Raw genomic sequence first — 24,050 nt, forward strand, 5'->3', positions numbered from 1 at the left:
CAATCCAATTATTGCTATTTGCAGTTATTTTAGTGCATAGTTTATAAAATCAGAAGTTAATTTGACAATTTTTTATACATTATTAGCCACTTATTTTATATTAATTTATTTTGATTTAATTTTAATTTATTTTTAATCGGTTTTAATTTTATTTCATTTATATGTATTTTTTTATTTATTTACCAGGACGGAATCCCAGCAGGAATTCTGAAAATAATCACTACAGATCGATCGGCAGTATCATTGAATATGTATAGGGTGATTTTTTAAGAGCTTGATAACTTTTTTAAAAAAAAAAAAAACGCATAAAATTTGCAAAATCTCATCGGTTCTTTATTTGAAACGTTAGATTGGTTCATGACATTTACTTTTTGAAGATAATTTCATTTAAATGTTGACCGCGGCTGCGTCTTAGGTGGTCCATTCGGAAAGTCCAATTTTGGGCAACTTTTTCGAGCATTTCGGCCGGAATAGCCCGAATTTCTTCGGAAATGTTGTCTTCCAAAGCTGGAATAGTTGCTGGCTTATTTCTGTAGACTTTAGACTTGACGTAGCCCCACAAAAAATAGTCTAAAGGCGTTAAATCGCATGATCTTGGTGGCCAACTTACGGGTCCATTTCTTGAGATGAATTGTTGTCCGAAGTTTTCCCTCAAAATGGCCATAGAATCGCGAGCTGTGTGGCATGTAGCGCCATCTTGTTGAAACCACATGTCAACCAAGTTCAGTTCTTCCATTTTTGGCAACAAAAAGTTTGTTAGCATCGAACGATAGCGATCGCCATTCACCGTAACGTTGCGTCCAACAGCATCTTTGAAAAAAATACGGTCCAATGATTCCACCAGCGTACAAACCACACCAAACAGTGCATTTTTCGGGATGCATGGGCAGTTCTTGAACGGCTTCTGGTTGCTCTTCACCCCAAATGCGGCAATTTTGCTTATTTACGTAGCCATTCAACCAGAAATGAGCCTCATCGCTGAACAAAATTTGTCGATAAAAAAGCGGGAAACACATTTCGAACCGAACACTGATTTTGGTAATAAAATTCAATGATTTGCAAGCGTTGCTCGTTAGTAAGTCTATTCATGATGAAATGTCAAAGCATACTGAGCATCTTTCTCTTTGACACCATGTCTGAAATCCCACGTGATCTGTCAAATACTAATGCATGAAAATCCTAACCTCAAAAAAATCACCCGTTATGTACAACGCCTGCTAATCAGTAAGGTAAAAGGAGATCCCAACTTGCCATAAGCTTACCGTATACTATGCATGCTTGACACAGCGAGAAAGCTCTAGGAAAGGCTACTTAAACCCTGACTCAAAGCAGCTAACAACAAAGCTGGTCCAGGATGGGCGACGATTCCTTAGAGGGGGAGTTTTTAGTGACCTGCAAGTGGCACATACCGTTGCTGTGACGGTGACGACAACACTTATGATACGGAAGACAATTATCAACTCCTTATCCGAAAAAAAGTAAATAATATATATGTACATAAATATATAAAAACTATAAATTTAATTACAAAAAAAAAATTATAATATAAATTTAAATTTTATTTTTAATTTGGGATCAATGGTCTCCTTCAAATCAATATTATATAGAAAGCTCACAGTTAATTTATTTACAATATTACATTGTAAATCTTAACTTTGTTTATTTGTGTGTGTTTAATTTGATTTATTGCCTTTCACTTTACATATTTCTTTTATCTAAGTTTATCTTTCCTTATTATAAATAGACATAAATTAACATAAAACACAACAATCTACTATTAAAACCAAACAAATCATTAAATTTTTTTGCCACAAGCCCAACCACTCTTATTAAAACCATTCCCTGTTCTCAAATAAACTCACCAACTCATTAGTCCCAAATGAATATGCTAATCTACATTCATATGTACATACGTCTAACGCACAGTATGCCTGCTTGACATTTACGCCTCAATCATGTTTTGCCTTATTTGAAATTTTAATCAACTTTGCTCAACAAGAATTCTTTCAATCATTCAAAGTTGCGGCTTTGGCAGCCTGACGCTTGAGGAAATGTATACAAACACGCTTTTATATATATATACATACATATATGTACATGTATAAATACATATATATTTGCACATGTTTTATTTAATTTCGTAACAATATGTAAATCAACACAGTCACACGTCTGATATATTTTTACGCTTTTGTTGTTCTTTTTTTTTCAGAAAAGAAATGCTGTTGCTGCTCCCAATGAAATGATGTGTCTATTAAGCCAGTATGCAAATAGGTGAGTCAGCCGTTTTATAATACACGCACACAAGCATATAATATTGTAATTTACCTGTGCTGTCATGACATTTACCGTTAAATCACTGCAAAACTGGTATTGCCGTTTATATAAAAAATCAAGACAGCTGTTATGGGGGGTTTCTTTAAGCAGTTATTAGCATATTAAAAGCGTTTTTTTTATATGTGAGTAGACAAGTTTTTTATGGATATACTAAGTGGTATATACACCGTATGAAATTTTATAAGCCCCTTTACTTTAGAATTTATAATTTTTGGTTCCTGATACAATTATCCATCATAAAATTTGTGAAAAAATGTTTTGTATAAAAATTTGACGTAGTGATCGGCCCCTCGGGGAATATCGCGGTGGTTGTGGCTTAAACCCGAATGTGGGACAAACTGACACTTTATCAGTAGATGTGGAGTTTCATTGCAACCGGGAACTGTATTCAAAGTACTGCAGAAGTTTTAGATGGTCCTCGAACCCTACTTAGGTGATTAGTGAGTCCATTCTACACATACAATTGGTACTGGAAATTGCTTGGCATATTTAGGGCGCTGATCAATGCATTAATTTGATACGGTTGGCGGCGCCGGAGATCGAGTTATTATCAAAAATAATGGAAGGGATCCAATATTTTATACAGCTTCCTTTGAAAGCAATTCAGAAAGGATAAATAAGACACATTGTCTACAAATTATATCCAGCAATAACAAAGCTCTCAAAATAACTTAATTAATGCAAATATTTGTTCAGGAAGAAGGCTCAATTTCTTCTTTTGAGATGTAAAAAATATTCCCTATAATACGTAATTGAACGAACCAAAAAGATAATAAAAGGAATTTGTGGGCTAAAATGATTCTGTATACAGACACTGCAAGGCAAGGTTTTTTGCCTCATTTTAAAATCGGTCACTGCGCATTCAAGGTTTCCCATCTAAATAATGTAAAAAAGTTGTGTTTTATTAAAAATGCTATAGCTTATGAACTGAACAGGCAAACTTTTTACATCACTGATTCTTGTTGAGTACAAAATTTTCCAAACAATTTACCCGAGGAAACTCTAATATAATCAAAATGCATAAGTTTAAAAAGGTTTTAAAAGTTAAATAACAAATTTTAATGTGCAACAGGATTTTCACTTCGACTAGATATTAAAATATATATTTTTTAATATATTAATAATTTTTTTTTTAATTTTTATGTTTTGTATATATTATTGTTTTTTTTATGAAACATTTATTGTTTAAGTAAATTAATTTTAAATTTATAAAAAAGCCGAAAACTTTCAGAATTTTACCACAAAAATTAACCCACCTTTTCTATAGAGAAGCTCTTTCAATGCTTCAACAAAATTTGTTCTGAAAAAAATAGAAAAGAAAATTTAGTGTTTATATTTTTGTCAAACAATGAACAACGACTTTTAAATAAAGTAAAAAAAAAACTATATTGACCAGCATGACGAAATTTCCACCATCATATATTCCTTTTAGAAATCCGCGAGAAAAAAAAAAACATCTACAATATGATACTTTTTACTCTGCCGCATAGGGACGTAGGTTTCCTACAATTTTAAAGAAAAGCACAGAAATTTTATATTTAATGTGGAATGTTTATTATTATTCAAAATAAATTTTCTTTTTTTAAAATTATCTTCTTCCATTGTTTGCCGCGGTTACGTCTCATATGGTCCTTGCATTGAGTCCAATTTTCGATGACTTGTGCGAGCGCTTCGACTGGTAACTGCCGAATCGCATGCATGATGTTTTATTTCAAGGCCTCAATCGGAGTGGCATTGTCCCCATAGACTTTACACTTTACATACACACATTCCTCACAGAAATGGTGGCCAATCGTCGGCCCAAATCATGCTAAACGAAGTGTTCTTTCAATAAATCCATTGATTGATGCGAGGTTTGTGAAGTGGCGCTGTCTTGTAGAAACCAAGTGTCGCCGAGACTAATTCACGCATCAAATAGTCGGTATTATAACGATCGCCGTTGACGGTTACATTCTGAAGGTTACATCTTCATTCATGAAGAAACATGGACCGATGATTCCATCGACCCACAATCCACAAAATTCATCCGTTTTTTCCGGATTAAATGACAGCTTTTGAATCTCTTCAGGTTGCCCTTCGTCTTAAATGTGGCAATTTTTACATACCCATTGTGCCAGAAATAGACCTCATCACTGAACAAAATTTGGCTCCAACACGTCAAATTTTCTTGGAACTTTCAAAGAGTCCATAAGGCTTCAATTCTTGCACTTCAATGGCTTCAATTCTTGCACAAGTTTTATTCTGGTCGCTTTCAATTTAAGATCTTGACGTGAAATGTGCTGTTTTCCATGGTGAACATTTTCTGTAGTATAACCAACCGTAATAATATATGGCCAGGGGGCCCCACTTACTTGAAAACAACAAATGATGATAAATTTTCGCTATAATTAAAATTTCTTATAAATTTACGTCGAAAGTTGCTTTGAAGTCATAGTAAATTGATATGTGTATATAGAGATAGTAATTTTGCAATTAAATTGGTATTAAAGCCCAGAAATTTTTAAAAATCTTCTAACAATCAATAACTAAGATATTCCAAATTATATTTCAAAAAATATTTCCAATTTCAAATTTAAAGATAGGGCTATTTTAGGGTCGCGTCGACCAAATATGTGAAACCATTTTTTTCGGAATTTTTTATTTCTTTTTTCGAAACGGTCTTCAAAATATCTTCAGTTCTAATACGTCGATATAGTTGCAATTAGGCATAAAACTGTATGATTAAAAAAAAAAATTGAAAAAAAAATTTATTTTATTTTGGTTTCATTTTGCAGTAGTCACCATTTTTTGAAATTCCTTATTTACTTTTTATGGTTCATACGGTAGCGACACTTTTTCTATACAAGGATCCCCAATTCTTCACTTTTTGTTATAACCATAAGGGCAGAAATCGTAATGACAAGGACTAGCCCTTTTTATATACATATGTAATATAATTTAAGAACGCATAATTTTATGAAAATATATTTATCTTCATTTTTTTTTTAATTTATTCTGCGTTCTTTTCAAATTTCATCAAAAAGTACTCGTAATGTAGTTCTTTAGACTAGAAAACTACCAGAAATTGTTGTATAAATAATAAGCTAAGCTTCTTCTTCTTAATTGGCGTAGACACCGCTTATGCGATTATAGCCGAGTTAATAACCGCGCGCCAGTCGTTTCTTCTTTTCGCAACGTGGCGCCAATTGGATATTCCAAGCGAAGCCAGGTCCTTCTCCACTTGGTCCTTCCAACGGAGTGGAGGTCTTCCTCTTCCTCTGCTTCCCGCGGCGGGTACTGCGTCGAATACTTTCAGAGCTGGAGTGTTTTCGTCCATCTGGACAACATGACCTAGCCAGCGTAGCCGCTGTCTTTTAATTCGCTGAACTATGTCAATGTCGTCGTATATCTCGTACAGCTCATCGTTCCATCGTATGCGATATTCGCCGTGGCCAACGCGCAAAGGACCATAAATCTTTCGCAGAACTTTTCTCTCGAAAACTCGCAACGTCGACTCATCTGTTGTTGACATCGTCCAGGCCTCTGCACCATAAAGCAGGACGGGAATTATGAGTGACTTATAGAGTTTGGTTTTTGTTTGTCGGGAGAGGACTTTGCTTCTCAATTGCCTACTTAGTCCGAAGTAGCACCTGTTGGCAAGAGTTATCCTGCGTTGGATTTCTAGGCTGACATTGTTGGTGGTGTTTACGCTGGTTCCAAGATAGACGAAATTATCTACAACTTCAAAGTTATGACTGTCAACAGTGACGTGAGTGCCAAGTCGCGAGAGCGACGACTGTTTGTTTGATGACAGGAGATATTTCGTCTTGCCCTCGTTCACTGCCAGACCCATTTGCGTTGCTTCCTTGTTCAGTCTGGAGAAAGCAGAACTAACGGCGCGGGTGTTGAGACCGATGATATCAATATCATCGGCATACGCCAGCAGCTGTACACTCTTATAAAAGATTGTACCTGCTCGATTAAGTTCTGCAGCTCGAACTATTTTCTCCAGCAGCAGATTGAAGAAATCGCACGATAGGGAGTCGCCTTGTCTGGTATCGAACGGCTCGGAGAGGTTCTTCCCGATCCTGACGGAGCTTTTCGTGTTGCTCAACGTCAGTTTACACAGCCGTATTAGTTTTGCGGGGATACCAAATTCAGACATCGCGGCATAAAGGCAGCTCCTTTTCGTGCTGTCGAAAGCAGCTTTGAAATCGACGAATAGGTGGTGAGTGTCGATTCTCCTTTCACGGGTCTTTTCCAAGATTTGGCGCATGGTGAATATCTGGTCGGTTGTTGATTTACCAGGTCTGAAGCCACACTGATAAGGTCCAATCAGTTTGTTGACGGTGGGCTTTAATCTCTCACACAGTACGCTCGACAGAACCTTATATGCGATGTTGAGGAGGCTTATCCCACGGTAGTTGGCGCAGATTGTGGGGTCTCCTTTTTTATGGATTAGACAGACCACAGTTAGATTCCAATCGTTGGGCATGCTTTCGTCCGACCATATTTTACAAAGAAGCTGATGCATGCTCCTTATCAGTTCTTCGCCGCCGTGTTTGAATAGCTCGGCCGGCAATCCATCGGCCCCTGCCGCTTTGTTGTTTTTCAGGCGGGCAATTGCTATTCGAACTTCTTCATGATCGGGCAATGGAACGTCTGCTCCATCGTCATCGATTGGGGTAATAAGCTAAGCACACAATATTAAAGGAGTGCAATCTGTAATGCTATAATCAGGATTTAATCTTTCATATGGGAGGCTAAATAATAATGCAATTCATGCAAAATATTTTTTTTTTATTAGTAAAAAAAGACATTTTTTTCCTAGTATCATATTCCACTTATTGTTTTTTTAAAAACGTCATAACAAGATTCTAAAAGTCATTAAAATTTATGAAAGCCATGTTATGTAACGTTATGCTGAAAGGTGTTAACTTCAAAGAAAATTTCACCGAAATTACATTCTCATAGTTCTTTGTTCTTATATGCCGACAGACATGGCACATATACACAAACATATAAACATGTGTTAGCAAATTTGTGGAACTTGTAGCTAAAGACAATTTTCTCGCATTAAGTAACCGTTATGTTGAAAATTTACAACACCACAAAACAAAATAACATGTGTTTATTGCGCTTTATGTAAGGCTGAGGCTGTTATATAAGCCTGCAGACGTACGTATATATGAATGTATGTGAAACAGATGAAAAGCGTTAGAAGCGTCCAAATTTGCTAGCCGAAATGAAAAAATAAAATGGAAAATGAAAAGCAACAAAGCAAGCAAACGTCGAAAAAACAGAGTGCTACACGTTTTAGTGGCTTATTTTATGAAGACAATCAAATGCGGCATGCGACACGGTGGTAAGCGTGTGTGTGTTTGTATGTATGTTTATGTGACTGTGTTACAACTTGAGCTTCATACAACTATGCGTTTGTTTCTTGCTGTAGTGTTTTCGAGTTGTTTTAACGCGGCTTAATATTTATACCCTGAACAGGGGCATACAGTTTGTAAGACACAGAAAGAAATATTCGAAAGCTCTTTTATTTGTTAGAATATCTTGCAGAAATTTGGTATAGTTTATTATCTAAAGCAGAGATGTAATCTCCGACGAAATTGTGTAAAACGGATCACAATAGCATATGGCTGTCATACAAACTGAATGATCGGAATCAAGAGCTTGTATGGAAAACTCTTTTATTTGTTGAGATATCTTCCAAAAAATTAGCATGGATTATTTTCTAAGGCAGTGATGTAATCTCTGAAGAAATTGCACAGATCAGATAACTGTAGCATATGGTTGCCATAGAAACTGAATGATCGGAATCAAATGCCTATATGGAAAACTTTTTTATTTGATGAGAAATTTTTTAGAAATTTGGTGAGAATTACTGCCCCAAGCAAGGATGTAATATCCGAAGAAATTGTTCAGAACGGATCACTATAGCATATGGTTGCCATACAAACTGAATGATCGGAATCAAATGCTTATATGGAAAACTTTTTTATTTGAAGAGATATTTTCTAGAAATTTTGTGTGAATTATTACCTAATGCAGTGATGTAATCTCCGAAAAAATTGTGCAGATCGGATCACTATAACATATGGCTGCCATACAAACTGAATGATTGGTATCAAGTGTTTCTATAGAAAACTCTTTTACTTGGTGGCATATCTTCATGAAACTTGGCACAGATTATGACCTAAAATAATAATGTAATCTCCAAAGAAATTGTTCAAATCGAAGTACTATGGCATATAGCTAACATACAAACTGCCCTGTTAAGGGTATAATAGCAAACCGAAGTTAATATTTTCTCTACAATTTTTTTTACCTCATGTGTGTACGTGTGCATACTTATGTCTGCACAACTGACCGACAAGCTGTGCTTCTTTTTATTACACACTGTAAACTTGATTATGTGTAGATAATTATGATGAGTTGTTGGCGCGTTGAAGTTAAATTTGCCACAAAAATTATTGCCCGAAGAGTTTTTAAGTAACTCTTAGTGTTCTGGTGATGACTGATCGAACGAACACAAGCAAAATAACGCAACTCAAAACAACATAAAACAGAAACAAAGTACATATATATATATTTTATGAGCAGCTACAAGCTATGGTAGTTTCGAACTTGCTCTTTGGCCGCGTAATTGCTGCGGCGTTAATATTGTTGATTAAAGTAAATTTATAATGTTGCAGCTTCAACGCTTCAGCGCATACACATACAAGTATATATGTATACTTCATATGACTATATGCATAATTATCTACATATGCATTCATGTTGGTCTAACTGTCAAACAAATCGTCACAACTGGCATTCTGCGCCACAGGCAACCGTCTGCGGCCAACTGACACAACAGCTGACTGACAGTCAAAACAAAGCGCATATACAATTGAGCTTGACGAATCATTATAATATGCTGAGAATATGTGTGATGTTTGGTTTTGTCTGTCATAATTTGTTGTTAATAACGAATTTTGGGAAAATTGCCGCGAAGGTACTTTTTTTAGTTTTTTTGCCATTTGTTTTTATTTAATGGGTAGAATATATAAACACTACTTGTATATAAGTTTAACTGCTTATATATTATACTAGAGGACCCGTCCACGCTTCACTGTGGCTGATACATAGATAATACTACTACCATCTATATGATTTCTATTATTTGGATTATAACTATTAGTTAATGGGATATAATATTTTGTGAAGCAACTTGTGTTAGTTTACAAAAAATGGATCAGAAAGCATTTCGTGTGTTAATAAATCATTCGGCTTTTTGGGGAAAACACTGTTGAATTTGGGCTCAGGAAATCCACCGTTGAAAAGATATTTGCTAAGCTGAAAACAGGCGAAATGAGCAAATTAGGTGCCTCGCAAGTTCATAATCCAACAAAAACAACGAATAACTGATTCTGACAAGTGTATTAGTGCTCTCTAAACGGAATAAAGCCGAAATTTTTCGTCAGTGATAGAAACATAGCTCCATCATTTCCCACTGGAGTCCAATTGACAGTCATTGTAGTGGACTGCATATGATGAACCTGATGAACCGGTTCTCAGGCGTGGAAAAACGAAAAAGGCGACGGGAAAGGTTATGACATCAGTCTTTCGTGATGCACGTGGTATAATACATACGCAACAACTGATTGCTGAGCCAGTTATAATCTAATTCACTGCGTATTTGGTTGTAGTTCTTTTCTTCTATTCCACATATTTAGCAATTGTATTATTTTTGAGAGGACTCTGTTTAAAATTGTACGTATATATTCAAATGATTCCTACAATGATAAATTTTGAAAAAATGCTTATGATTTAAAATATAATTTTTGTATTTATGAGTTGTATTAAATTTTGAAGTAAAGAGATAAAAGGTATCCTATGTCCTTACCCTTGTTCTAAGCTACCTCTCCACCAATTTTCAGCCAAATCGGTTCAGCAGTTCTTGAGTTATAAATGGTGTAACTAACATCAACTTTCTTTTATATATATAGATGTAAACAAATATAAAAAATATGTATGTATATGAATTTCAAACATTAAAATGTTAACTTCGGTTGAAAGCTGTTATACCCCGCACAGGGGTATTTCTTATAGCATAAAAGGGTAGAAAACGATCTTTAACTTGATTAAGATCGCTCAGTTTGTAGGGCAGCTATAAGCTATAATGATCCGATCGGTACAATTTTTTCGGATATTACATTATTGTTTTAGGTCATAATCCGTGCCAAGTTTCATGAAGATATCTCATCAAATGGAAGAGTTTTTCATACAAGAACTTGACTCCGATCACTCAGTTTGTATGGCAGGTGTATGCTACAATGGTCCGATTTAGACAATATGTTCGAAGATTGTAGCGTTATATTGGAAAATAGTCCATACTGGAATTTGTGAAGATATCTTGTCAAATAAATAAGTTTTCCATACAAGAACCTTATTTTGATTTATCAGTTTGTATGGTAGCTATAAGCTATAGTAGTCTGATCTAAATAATTTTTTCGGAGATTATAGTAATGCCTTCGAAAATTAGTTAGGCCAAATTTCGTGAATATATTTTATCAAATTAAAAGGTTTTCCATATAAGCACTTGAGTTAGATCGATCAGTTTGTATGGCAGCCAAAATCTATAGTAGTCCGATCTGAACAATTTTTGCGCAGATTGCATTATTCTTTTAGGTCATAACCCACACCAAGTTTCATGAACATATCTTATCAAATAAAAAAGTTTTCCATACAAGAATATGATTTTGTTGCATCAGTTTGTATGACAGCTATATGTTATAGTGGTCCGATTGGAACAATATACTCGGAAATTGTAGCGTTGTTTTTGAAAATAATTTGTGCCAAATTTTGTTCAAATATCCTGTCAAATAAAAAAGTTTGCCAAACAAAGTTAATTTTTACAGATATACAGAGTAGAGTTAGTGATAGACAGACGGAAAGCTCGTCACGCTGAACACTAATACATATGTATGTACATATATACATACATAGACTTTGTAGGATCTCTGTTTTTTCCTTCTGGTTGTCACAAACTACGTGACAAAATATAACCTCCTCAAGGTATACCTACAATGCCAGCGTCTCATTTACCTGGCAGCAGTGAATATCAAAAACAAAAATATTTTTTTTGTTATTTTAATTTCACTAATTCTCTTAATTTTTTCCGCCATGCTTGTGCTTTTTTATTACTTTACTAGCGAAAATTGCACATTAAATTATATTAACAGTTAGCTTATAGCGATTAAATTATGCACAAGCATGACTGGCCTCCATATATACATATTTATATAAATACCTACACTAGAACAACAACATACTTAATAGTTATACACAAATATAATTTTTACACATACTTAACACATTTGACCCACCAAAGGGTCCGCCAAAGCCCACTTATAACGGCATTTTAAAAAAGCTATTTTCTTTATGGTGAAATTAAATGCTTTTTTTTCAAGATGTGCTTCGTCACAGCTAAGTAAGTCGAAGCGTAAAATTGCAATTTTTACTAAGAAATTTCTAATTTTTTTTCTTTATTTACTATGAGTATTTAATTTAGTATCTAATGTAAAATTATTCGCTAGTATAACTGGTATTAGCTGGAGTTGTGGAAAATTGGTATCTAACCGCTTAATGGGTGCTTAACCTAAATAGGATAGTTTATGATATGTGGAAGCGCTGTTATTTATAAGTAATATGAAAATACTGTAGATTAAAAAAACATGTTGATGAGTTGAGGAGTTGCATACGGTGCTCGTATTAATATGCTACATACGTATTGAAAAATTGTGCTTGTTTTTTGATATAATCAAGTGTATTCAAAAGATTTTAGCTCTCTTTCGTATGTTCTGGCGATTTAACATACTTATATAATGGAAGACCTTTTAGGATCATGAATTCTTAAAAACAATCTTTTTCTTGTTAAATTTAAGTTAAAAAAAAAAACTAGTTTAAGAAACAGCTGGCGTCTCTTTTCATTTCTTTTAGAATTAATTCAATCGATTTTGTAATATTTATTGGGCGTAATGTAGACTCAGAAAATTCTTGAATTCGAGCGATGAAAAATGATATGCCGTTTTTGGACATGAATTTCATGAAAAAACACTACATATATTTGAAATAAATGATTATTTTAGTTTTTCAAAATTGAAACTGGACCCAAACTTGTCGCGGTATTATTTTAACCAACTGTATTGAAATCTGGCGGTTTTTGTTTTCATAATCACAGTAATCAGCCAAAGTCTGAACGAACGAAAAAGACCGAAAAAAATTTAAGAGTATAGTGGTAAAGAAATTGCTTCCATACGTAAGTTTCAAAACGCTTGGCAGCCAGCTAAAGTTAGCAAATTTCAACCCCCGCTAGTTCCGTGAGCATATTTACTGACTTTTTCTATCCAAAACTGTTTAAACCTTTACCTCCCACACGGCGGCCATTTAAGAAAGAAGTGACTAACTTTCATTATATTCTTCCAAGCAGGACTGAGAGAGCATCTGGCAAGATCTGAACCTTTTATAAGCATGCCATTTTTCAGAGAAAAGCGGTTCTAGGTGCTTTTAAGAGCCATTAGCTATAGAAAAAAAATTTCCTTGTTCCGCTTATGCCCGGCACCGAAATCGTAAGACCTATTGACAGTGGGATTTATGACAAACCCTGAACGCAACTTATAAATTAGCTACATGTACTGCGCCTCTGCTAGCTGAGTGAATAGTCACTATCTCTGAAGAAGGTCCAAAGTCTCGAAATCTACTTCTCCCTTAATGGCTACAACCTTGGCTTGAAGGACACTGCAATAGTCAGGAAGTCTGAAATGCTTTTTAACACCTCCAGGGCAATCTTCCCAACATTCCTTAAGAGGTTCCGCAAAGAATTTACGGGTTCCCATCTATTGATCCCGGAGTTTTTTGTCTTCATTAAACTCGGTACAAAGAGTGTTTCGAAAAAGTCTAAATTTCATTGAGTTTGAAAGCCGACTATGAATAGTTTCGGAGAAAAAAGATCTACCTCTTATAAGCAAATTGTAGAAATGTGTATGAAGCAATTTGCTAAGCAAATAAATCTTTAAACGCGTTTATGATGAGAATATTAAAAATATGTTCTAACCTGAGGAATTAATATGGTACAAGATTCTCGAGAATGTCTCGAACCGATTATTTCAATTTTTTACGCAGGTCTAGTAAAAATACAATTGGTTTTGTCACCTGGAGTAGGAAGACGAAAGCTGTTTTTTTTGCTTCAAAACTATTGACAAAAATTTTTGATGCATTTTCCTACTCATTTTTTCATTTTTAAGTAACAATGTCGCCCAAAAATCCAATTTTCAGTTTTTATTCCTTCGTCTTTTAAGTTAAGGATTTAACTAAAACACCTTTCATAACTCTAGTCTTTATATGATGCTTTTAATTATGTAAGGCCTTCAGCTACGTTGCCAATTTCTTTTGGTGTCCTTTTCTCGAATGACTTTTTTGGCAAAGTTTCGAGGTTTTTTGCCCACGCTTAAAACTATTTTTTGTGAAGAAAGGAGAAAAATTTCAGAATTTCTTTGTGCCAATAGTGACAGCCTAAAGTTTTGTCCGCAGCAATATAAAAAGTTTGTAATAAAATATTATCAATTTTTTTTTTTTTTTTTTCAAAATATTGAAAAAGATACTGATTTTTTTCTTTTAGTACACCAAAACTAACTTTCCATAAGCTGCCAATCGTTAGAAGACTAAAGCTGTTAAAATCTCCTAAATTTGCCCCGGGCAACATTTTGACGTACTAAGCCAACGATTACTCCAATTTTCCGTGCACACGTTATAGGCCTCGGTTGGTATGGCCTTCAGAATCTTCAGCGAGTTTTGGTTTTTGCGATATTGGCTATGATGTGGAGCGCCATTCACTGGATTTTTGGAAAATTTCTAAATGTTATTCACAAACCCTATCCTTGTCACCAGCAACAATGCATTTGAATTATGTAAGGCTCTCAGCTACGTTGTCAAGCATTTTTTACGACGGGTAAGTAGAAGAATAAGAATCGCTTAGCGAACCAAAGATTATAAGATCAGGCAAGGTGTAAGATCAGTTACCAGCTACAAATCAATAATCCAACAATGCAAGTACTTACTATACAACATTCGACAAAGAAAGATAAGTGCATAAGAATCCGATTGAATATGCCACTGCTAATCTATAGCTTAGAAATCTTTCGGGTAATTCCTTAGATAATTCTTATGCTCTCACAAGATACAAGAAGTTGAGGGAAGAAGTATACAGACAGCTCTATGCATTGCTTATCAACCTCTAAATTAATAGCAAAAAATTTTGAGCATTAAAATCGGCGATAATGAAATTTTAATTTAACCGACAACCGTTGACTAATTTTACAAAACTCAGTATCACAAGAAACTTATCGCAAGATCTTAAGAGAACACATGCATGCTTGCATAAGTATACACATAGTTGCTTAGCTAAGCAAAAGCTATTAAAAATGAAATGTAAGAACATTAAAAAGCTTGTGAAGACCAAATTTTTTATTACCACATTGAACTTATATGCGTTTTCTTAATTTGATATTCAGTTTGGCATGTGCGGACAGTCAGTCCAAATAAAGAAATTCTGCTGCTGCTTTTATTATGTTCTGTGCTTGGCAATTTCGTGGTTGCCTTATCTTACAGTTTTATTGCAACATTTTACGAGCTAAACCGTTGCTGCAGATAAATATCTTTATTGACGAGCATACTGCTGCGAAGTGCAAAGTAAATGAGAAACATTTTTTAGTTAATTTTTGGACAAGAAGAGTTTAACAGGAATAAGCAAATATATAGTACATAAGTGGATGTGTTTAGGTAAAAATTAAAGAATTGTACAGTATGTGCTTGTCACAGTAGGCGTATAGAATGCCACGTTTAGTACTGATATTTATCTTCTACAATTTGACTAACTTATTTTATTAAAATAAAGTTGTTTTTTGCTATGTGAAAGTAGAAGAATACAAGTATAAAAATCTCTTAAGTCACTGTGACTTTTTCGGTTAGTGTGAAAGTGCTTTACTCTAACAGTTATTTATCTGCTACACAGCTTCATTTCAAATAGTTATCATTCTTGAAAAACCTATTAAAATTAAAATTATGAAATACCTTTATCTCTGCTTTTAATTTTTTGGAGTTATGACGCTTTCTTTGCAAATGAGTGATTTGTGAGGATTATCACGAAAGTGTGTCCCAAAAATAAAATAACTTTATATTTAAATAACATTTCAACAGTTATAATCAATGTGATAGGTGGAACCTATTTTGAACAAATATTAACCTTGAAAATAATATAAAGTATATTTAATTCTACAATGTTCACCAATCAGGATGACAGCATGTTGACAGCTCTTTACTTCCATACAGGTATTTGTTCACGGATTTATGCCGGTGGCTACCGTAATAGCTTTTCACTTCGAAAATTCATCTGTCAGACGAGGGTCAATAATAGTTTAATGGCTTCGCATACAAACAAAATTCTCCCTATTGAGATGAGTCAAATCCTCGTGTGGTTAAGAAAAAGCTATTTTTATTGTGAGAAAAAAAATTCTTCAATTACAATTTCGCGCAAAAGCCCATTCGCAGAAATATTTTTTTAGGTTGGCAAAAGGGCATTCGGCGATTTTTATGATGATATTATTCAACAAAGAAGTTGTTTTATCTTTTGTGTGTGGAATTAAATTTCTGCTTCCGAAGCGTTCAGAATGTTGAAGAAGGTCTTCGGGGATAATTTTTTGTCTCGAGCAAATGTTTTTGATTTGTAAAAATTATTCAAAGATGGGCGAGAACACCTTTTTGACGAACCGCGTCCAGGACGGCCAACTATATCAACTGATGATCAACATGTCTAAAAAATATATGAATTGATGCTTGAGAATCGACGATTAAGGGTCAGAGATCTTACTGTCAACATTGGAATATCGGAAGAATCAGTGAAAACCAATTTGAAAATTCATTTAGGCCTGAGAAAAGTGAAAGCGCGATTGGTTTCAAAATTATATTTTTTTTTTTCGAAAAATAGTGTCGACTACTAGGATGTCATGAAAAATATTAATCCTGACGATGAATCTTGGATCTATGATTTTGACCCGGAATAGGATGATCAATTGGCCGAATATCGCTGCAAAGGCGACCCGAAGCGGAAAGTTAATGTTGATAGTTCTTCGATTAACGAAGCACGGTGCACTCCGAAGTCCTTCCGACCGGCCAAAATGTCACTAAGTGGTACTATTTGAGTGCTATGCGTCGCTATTTGAAAAAAGGTTCAGAATTACGGGCCCATAACCGTTGGTTTTTGCACCACGAAAATACACTGTCGCACACAGCATTCTTCGTGAGTTTTTCGCCAAATTTTCGTCACAAGTGGGGTTAAGAGAGATTACTTTGAGGAGGACGGCCCAGCGTTTGAAGATGAAATTAAAAGTTTAAAATTATAAGCAAAGTTTTTTCTCATAGTAGTACACCGTTTGATATGGATTGTGGTATGGCGGTATAATCGGGTCTTACCTCTTCCGATTAGGAATGTGAAATAGTGGCCTAAGTTTAGGTATCAAAAGATTTCTAATAATAAAAAAATAATAATAATAAATTTTAAGCCAGGGAATGATATCCATTATGATATCTAAATATATGAATACTCGACCATGCCACCATGCTTTATGCCAGCAGTTTTTGTTCGTACTTAAATGCCATAGAAATAGGTATAACTGCTCGTAAGAATGGTGAAAAGTTATTGTTGTTGCAGCGTAAGAAATTCTGCCAAGTTGACAGTTCTTGACCGGATAAGAAATCTAGATCCGTTCCGGTTACAATGACCCGACTGTAATGAGAACTGTATTGAAAAGTCTTTATGCTATATGGTGATAGTTAAATGAGTCTACGCGAAGTCAATACAATAACATAAGTTATTTGGTGAAAAAATTATATCCATTCAAAAAAAGTCTGTTCGAGAAAATGCACTAAAATGATTTGATACCACTAAAATAGTAAATACATAATCACATAGGTGTGATGAGTGACTCTTATGGCGCCTTCACGGAGATTAGTAACGCTATTTTTATAGCGTTATTTTATTTTTATTTATTTATATAGTGACAGCAAAATTGCATTTAAACCCAAACTAATACTAAAATTCCACTATAATTGTTTTATGTATGTATGTTGCTCCCCTTAGCTATCGTAAAATTCACCAAGTAGCTTCTAAAAAGTTATAAATATTTTATTAAACCTTTTTAATTGCTCTCAATAAAGATTTAAGCGTCTGGGAAAAACATGTTGTGAAATAATTGCTAAAGATTGACTACTTTTATTACTGTAACTTGATATTTTTTGTTATAAAAATCTAATTTTATTACATTTTGCTACCTTAAAGGCTTATATTTGCAAGTCAGAAAATATTATTTTTTTAGAAATATTTTTTTAGAATTATTTTTTCCAGACGCATTTTTTATAACAACTGAAATATACTGATAATATTCGAAAGGTTTTTCAAAATTTTATTTGTTGTGTAATATAAAGCTTAAGCATTGCTTAAACAAGCAAATATATCTTAGAAAGCTGTGTGAAAATTTCACACTCTAACTTACAAAATTCTTATAAATATGCTTGGAGACTATTTCTGGCTCTACTAACATCCATAAAACACAATTGATATTCCAATTAAAAAAGAAATATTTATTATGGTATAGTATATTGTAGACGAAGAAGTCTTTTCGTGTTTTGTCAATAGAATTGAAGCAAGTAATCGAAAAAAAACGTCCAGAACTGAACAACAGAAAGGGCTTCGTCTTCCATCAGGACAACGCTAGATCACACACACATCTTTGATGACTCGCCAAAAACTGGGAGAGCTTGGCTGGGAAGTTTTGATGCATCCACCATATCGCTTTGACCTTGCACCATCGGACTACCATTTGTTTCGGTCAATGCAGAACTCCCTTAATGGAGTAAAGTTGGCTTCAAGCCTGTGAAAATTGCTAGTCGCAGTTTTGCGCCGAGAAACCAGAAAAGTTTTATACTGGTGGAATAATGTCTCTGGTGGAAAAATGGCAAAAAGTGGTCGATTAAAGTTGGTAATTAAAGTTTATTATAAATAAAAAAAATAAATTGAAGTTTGATTAGAAATACGAAAATATTTTTCCGACCACCTATATTCAATTACAACAACAGTTGCACTCTTTAATTTCCCAGCTTACGCAACAACGTCTCACTTTTAACAATAACGGCACCATTGCAGTTCAACCAAAACAACGCCACAACAGTCCTCATCATGCACAGCACAACAAAGGAGTGTGTCGACTTAAATGAAAGACTTAAGCAACAAACCTAATATAAGCCAAGTGCGTAACTAAAGGGCAAAATGCGAAAAACGGGCAATTAAGAGCGCAACGAAAAGCGAAAGGAAGTGCCGAAGCTGCAAAATTGAAAAGAAAAAGTGCATTTGCTGATTTATGTAGACGGCAACTGTTTAATGAGCGTACATACGCACACACATTCACATATACACATACATGTGGTTTATGCAAATGAGTTCATGCAGAATGATTTATGATTTCCAAGTCACTGTAATCAAATTGTATGAGGCGAAGCGAAAAGAGAAAAGTGTTAAATTGATGCTATTAACGGGCGATTATTTACCGTTTTAACGCCGCAAAGAAATTGATGTGCTGAGTAGAGTGCAGAGTATGCCGTTCGTAATATAATTTATATGCTTTAATACATTGTCTATAATAAACTGCTGTGGTGAAAGATCGTATGTGTAATTAAAATAAAATATACAGTTATAAATTAAATTTGAAAAAATAAGCAACTGTAAAATTCATTTATTTTGTTTTTACTTCAAAAAAAAAAAAATTAACAAAATTTAATTGTGCTCTCGGAGCACATTAGCGAACGCAATCAGTGAAGTGTGCTTGATTCGTCAAATTAAAGCCTCTAGCTTGGTTTTATTACTACAACACTGCAAATAGTAGAGATTTTGTGGGAGGGGCTAAGCAGGTGCCCATAAAGAAGGTATAAAATATAAAAATTATTTGTTTTGCCTCTCTCTAGTCCTAAGTATTTTTCTCCTCTATACTATATCTATGAAAGCTGCTTAAATTAATGTTGCAAAGGAATGTTAAAAAAGTCGAGAACACCTTAAAGGAAAATAATTCCTACGACAGTCCGACCTACTTATATGTGACGGAACTGCATTTTTATCGGGCTGAAAACCGTCAAATTAGTATACCGTTCACTAAAAATCAAAACTAACTCGGATCGATAAATATTTTTGCCTAGAGTGATACAATTTTGAACGTTCGTGTGAGGTTCTTCATATGTCAATATAAGATCGTTTCTGGTAGTACAAAAGTTTGGTTATTTAGCGTTGGAACTTCAGCTCAGTTTTAGCTGACTTTGTCACAGCTTAAAGTTTCTGGGAAAATGAAAATATACAATATTCTGTTGAATCGGTGAAAATTCTTAAGCTCAAATTATTTTTGTGGGAGTTTTCTACAAAGTAAGCACAAACCAATGTCATAATATATGAGGATTTCAATGGCATAAACGAAATCAACTGCCATTACATCAAAGATTTTGTTGAAAAGTGTTCTATATTTTTTTTAGTTTTTAATCGAAAGTGTCCATAATTTATTTTTGCAAAGTTTTGATTGAGGCTGTTCATATTTTTCATTAAGATTTTTAATTCAAAATTTACTTTTTTTTTTTAAATTTGAATCAAAAGTTTACATTTTAACAAATCTTTTATCTAAAGCCTTTAATTTTTTTTTTAATTTTTAACGAGTGTTCAGGATTGTTTTTCCAAATTTTGAATCGAAAGTGTTTAAAACTTTTATTTTAAAGTTTTTAATCAAAAGGGCTAATATTTTTTTTTTTTAATTTTTTAATTGAAAATGCCAAATTTTATTTGTTAAATTTTTAATCGAATGCGTTTATAATTTATATTTTTAAAAAATTTTTATAAAAAAAGTGTTAATAATTTTTCCAAATTTTTTAATCGAAGTTGGTTATAATTGTTTTTTTAATCTTTAATCGAAAGTGCTGATATTTTTTAATTTTAGTGGTAAGTGTTCATAATTTTTTTTCCAAAGTTTTACGAAAGTGTCCTTAATTTATTTTTTCAATTTTTTAATTGAAAGTGTTCATACGTTTCATCAACGTTTTTAATTCAAAATTTTATTTTTTGTTTAAATTTTTAATTTTAATAAGTGGTTTTCTAATTTTTGATAGAGATTGTTTATAAGTTTTGTATCAATATTTTTAATCAAAGGCTTTTGTAATTTTTTTCTAAAACTTTGATAGAAATTGTTCATAATTTTTCTTCCAAAATTATTAGTCAAAAGTTTTACTTTTTTCTTAATTTTTTCCAACATTTTTTATCAAAAATGTTTATATTTTTTCTTTAAAATTGTTTATCGAAAGTGTAAATATATATTTCTTTTTAAAATTTTTAATCAAGTTCTTTATATTTTTTTCTCACCAATTCTCAATGAGATTTTTAACGAAGACATACAATTGCGATCGATTAAACTGGGGTCAGCTGATTTATATTGGGATGTATTAAGATATTACAGATTATGTAAGTGATTTTAGGAAAAAAAAGCTCAAATTATGTTTATAGACAACTGTTACAGAAGTCTACATGATTTTGACAGCAAGCCCTAGCTTTTCAAACTAGCTGTTATAGAGAGCTTTCTTGAGAGCCAAGATAAGTGAATCATCGCAAAATATTAATCTAAAATATTATTAAATTTTTTTCATTATGGGAAAGAGGAAATTTTAGTATTTAGTATTTCAAATGATAATGATTATTTTAAGAATATTAAGAATTATTTTTAATTACTATAATTTATACTTGACCACCTCTAAACAATTATTACTAAACACAATACAACCACAAGAACCTAAAAACACTCCAGGGTTGTGCCACTTTTTGTGCCCAATGTTCGGCTGCCTCATTATTTTTCTACACAAAAGGGCTTAGAAACAAAAATAGCCGTCTAACGGTACCTCAAATAAGTTTTTGTAATTTTAATTATTATGTTAACTTGCACAACACAACAAAAACGGCGTTCCTTAAGTAAGATTTATTTTTTTATTTTTTTTTTTTATTTTTTTCAACCCGCTTTTAAGCCACAATAATTGAGAGAACTGTACAATGACCTTAACTACCTGCCAGCCTAGATTTTAACGGTGCACAAAGGAGAAATTTCACACTCTTACTTTCGACCGTAAGCTAAAGCACCAGAAGCGTCTGAGAAAATCTGCTTAAAATGAATATTTAATGTGTTTCGTTTGACTGCTGATGGGATTTGAAACAAAAAACCAACAACAACAACAATAACAGCTATAATAAAGCAAATAAACAAAGCATTCATCACTGAAGTTCGTTGGCTCGGCTGCCGTTTGCGTTTACTATGTATGTATGTGACCGACTAGACGCGCTGGTTGTGTAGCAAGTTCGTTGCTTGAGTCTTCTGTTTAAACAAAGGCTTTATAAAAGTTGAGCAAACAAAAACTGATTATTCTTATTGTTGCAGTTGTTGTTTGTGTTGCTTGATTATATTTTTCGTTTTTTTCGATTTTTTTGTTTCTGTTGTATTTTTTTTATTTATTTGCTTTTGGTAATTATGCGTTCCAACTCATTTCACTTAGTTTAATGACCGGCTTTGCCACCAAGAAATTTTCGCAACAAATGTTTAATAAATGCAAATACGCAGCGGCAATTAAGGCGTGCTTGTAGAAATCTCATTTTTATGAGGTGCAAAGAACACAATTTAAAGGTAGAAAGCATATTTTCTTAAAATATAAGTTTTTTGTTTATACATCTCATCAGTCAAATATCAGTCAAAAGGCGGTGCTTTAGTTATAATGGAAATTTCATCTACTCCCACTTAAATCGCCTAGTCAACTTTTTAGGTTAATTTTGTCTTACAAAACATACAAATTACTATATATTGCTGTATAGCCATTGTTCAAGAATTTTTACAAATCTACAATGAAAACTTTCTTCTACTCATTGTCCAAAATGTGTTTATAAATCTCTATAATCCATCTCCATTTTTGCATTCTTTTGTATTTTCCAAGACAACGAAATTTGTATGCTGTCAGCTTAGTGCGCAAACAAATCACCTAGTTGGGTATTTGAATACGCATACATCTTCTTTTTGTTGGTTGATAAGCTAATAAGTGTAATTGAAAATTTGTTGCTACATTTATTATGAAACGAAATGGAGAATGCAAACTTTCACTGCACCCACGCTCTTCAAATGAAAATAAGAAGCAGTAATGACTGCTACGTGTATCTGGAGTAGGCTTTTAGCTGCTGGGGAAAATTGTATGCAAGAAATATTTACATATTTATAACATTCAACTTTTAACTTTAGTGGGTTAGGAGTGATATATGAGATGATACACTAATATCTCTGTTGCGCTTTAAAATAACAGACTATGTATAACGTGTGCTTAGATTTGTGTTTTCAGGTATTTTGTGTAAACTTCAATCATTACTAACTGCTCTATATTTTGATTACAATTTAGTGATATTCCATTTAAAGATTTTTGCGAATAAAAAACAAAGTAATCATCGAAGTAATCATTACTTAGTAATCAATTACTTTGTAATTATGATTACATTTTAATTACATGCAACAAAAAAGTTTATATAAAAGAATATAACACATTTAAGGCATAAAAGCCTTGTTTTTTTGTAATTTGTAAATTATAGTAATAATTTAAAATAAATAATCATCAAAGTAATGATTACTTGATAAAAAATTACTTTATATTACTTTATAATAAAAGAGAGCGTTTGCAAGAAAATAAACAAACAAAGTTATCATCGAAGTAGTCATTACTTAGCAATCATTACTTTGAAATTGCGACTACGTTTTAATTACATGCAACAAAAAAGTTTATATAAAAGAATATAACAAATTTGAGACATGAAAATATTGTTTGTTTGTAATAAAATGTAGTAATCATATAAATTAAGTAATTATCAAAGTAATGATTACTTACTAAAAAAGTACCTTATAATAAAGAGGAGACTTTGCAGAAAAATAAACAAACAAGGTAATCATCAGAGTAATTATTACTTAATAATCAATTTGTAATTGCAATTACGTTTTGATTATGTGCAAGAAAAAACAATTTATGTAAAGGAATATAACACATTTAAGACATTAAAACCTTGTTTGTTTGTCATAAATTACCTGGTAATCATTATTATTAAGTTTGAATACTAATAACTTAATTAATAATCAGAATAGTCAATACTTAGCAATCTATTACTTTGTAATTAAGATTACATTTCAAGTGCGCGCAATAAAGATAATTACTTCAAAAGAACATTATTCAAAAAAAGGTAATCATAATGGTAATCTGAGTTGATTACAATGAAAACTTTTTTGACCACTACTGACTTAAGTAATCTTCAAAGTAATCTTTCTTCTTCTTCGTTGGCGTAGACACCGCTTATGGAGTTATATGGAAGTTATCATCATTACATTTACTATTATTATTACATAAGTAGTCATTACCTTGTAAAAAATAACTTATAATTATGACTACGTTTTAACATAGTTTATTTATACACAACAAACATTGTTTATGGAAATAAATATAAAATATTTAAAACCGGGTAATCATTACTTAGTAATCATTTGCTTCATAATTTCTTATATTGAGATGAGAGCTACAAAACTGATTTATGTAAAAGA

At 32.9% G+C, this 24,050-nt stretch overlaps 1 protein-coding gene across 12 annotated transcripts in view; it reads right to left on the reverse strand.

Moving 5' to 3' along the window:
- Positions 1–24,050, reverse strand: part of LOC105222035 (pneumococcal serine-rich repeat protein) — a 153,156-nt gene that overhangs the window by 77,697 nt on the left and 51,409 nt on the right. For 11 of the 12 annotated variants that reach the window (XM_049451902.1, XM_049451906.1, XM_049451922.1 and 8 more), the window contains exon 3: positions 3,594–3,637. The exons of the other annotated variant lie outside the window; for it this stretch is intronic. The gene's annotated coding sequence lies outside the window, so the exon portion shown is untranslated. The remainder of the gene's footprint in view (positions 1–3,593; positions 3,638–24,050) is intronic. 12 annotated transcript variants of the gene reach the window in all.

The sequence above is a fragment of the Bactrocera dorsalis genome, chromosome 1, assembly GCF_023373825.1.
Source record: "Bactrocera dorsalis isolate Fly_Bdor chromosome 1, ASM2337382v1, whole genome shotgun sequence".
NCBI classification, from domain to species: domain Eukaryota; kingdom Metazoa; phylum Arthropoda; class Insecta; order Diptera; family Tephritidae; genus Bactrocera; species Bactrocera dorsalis.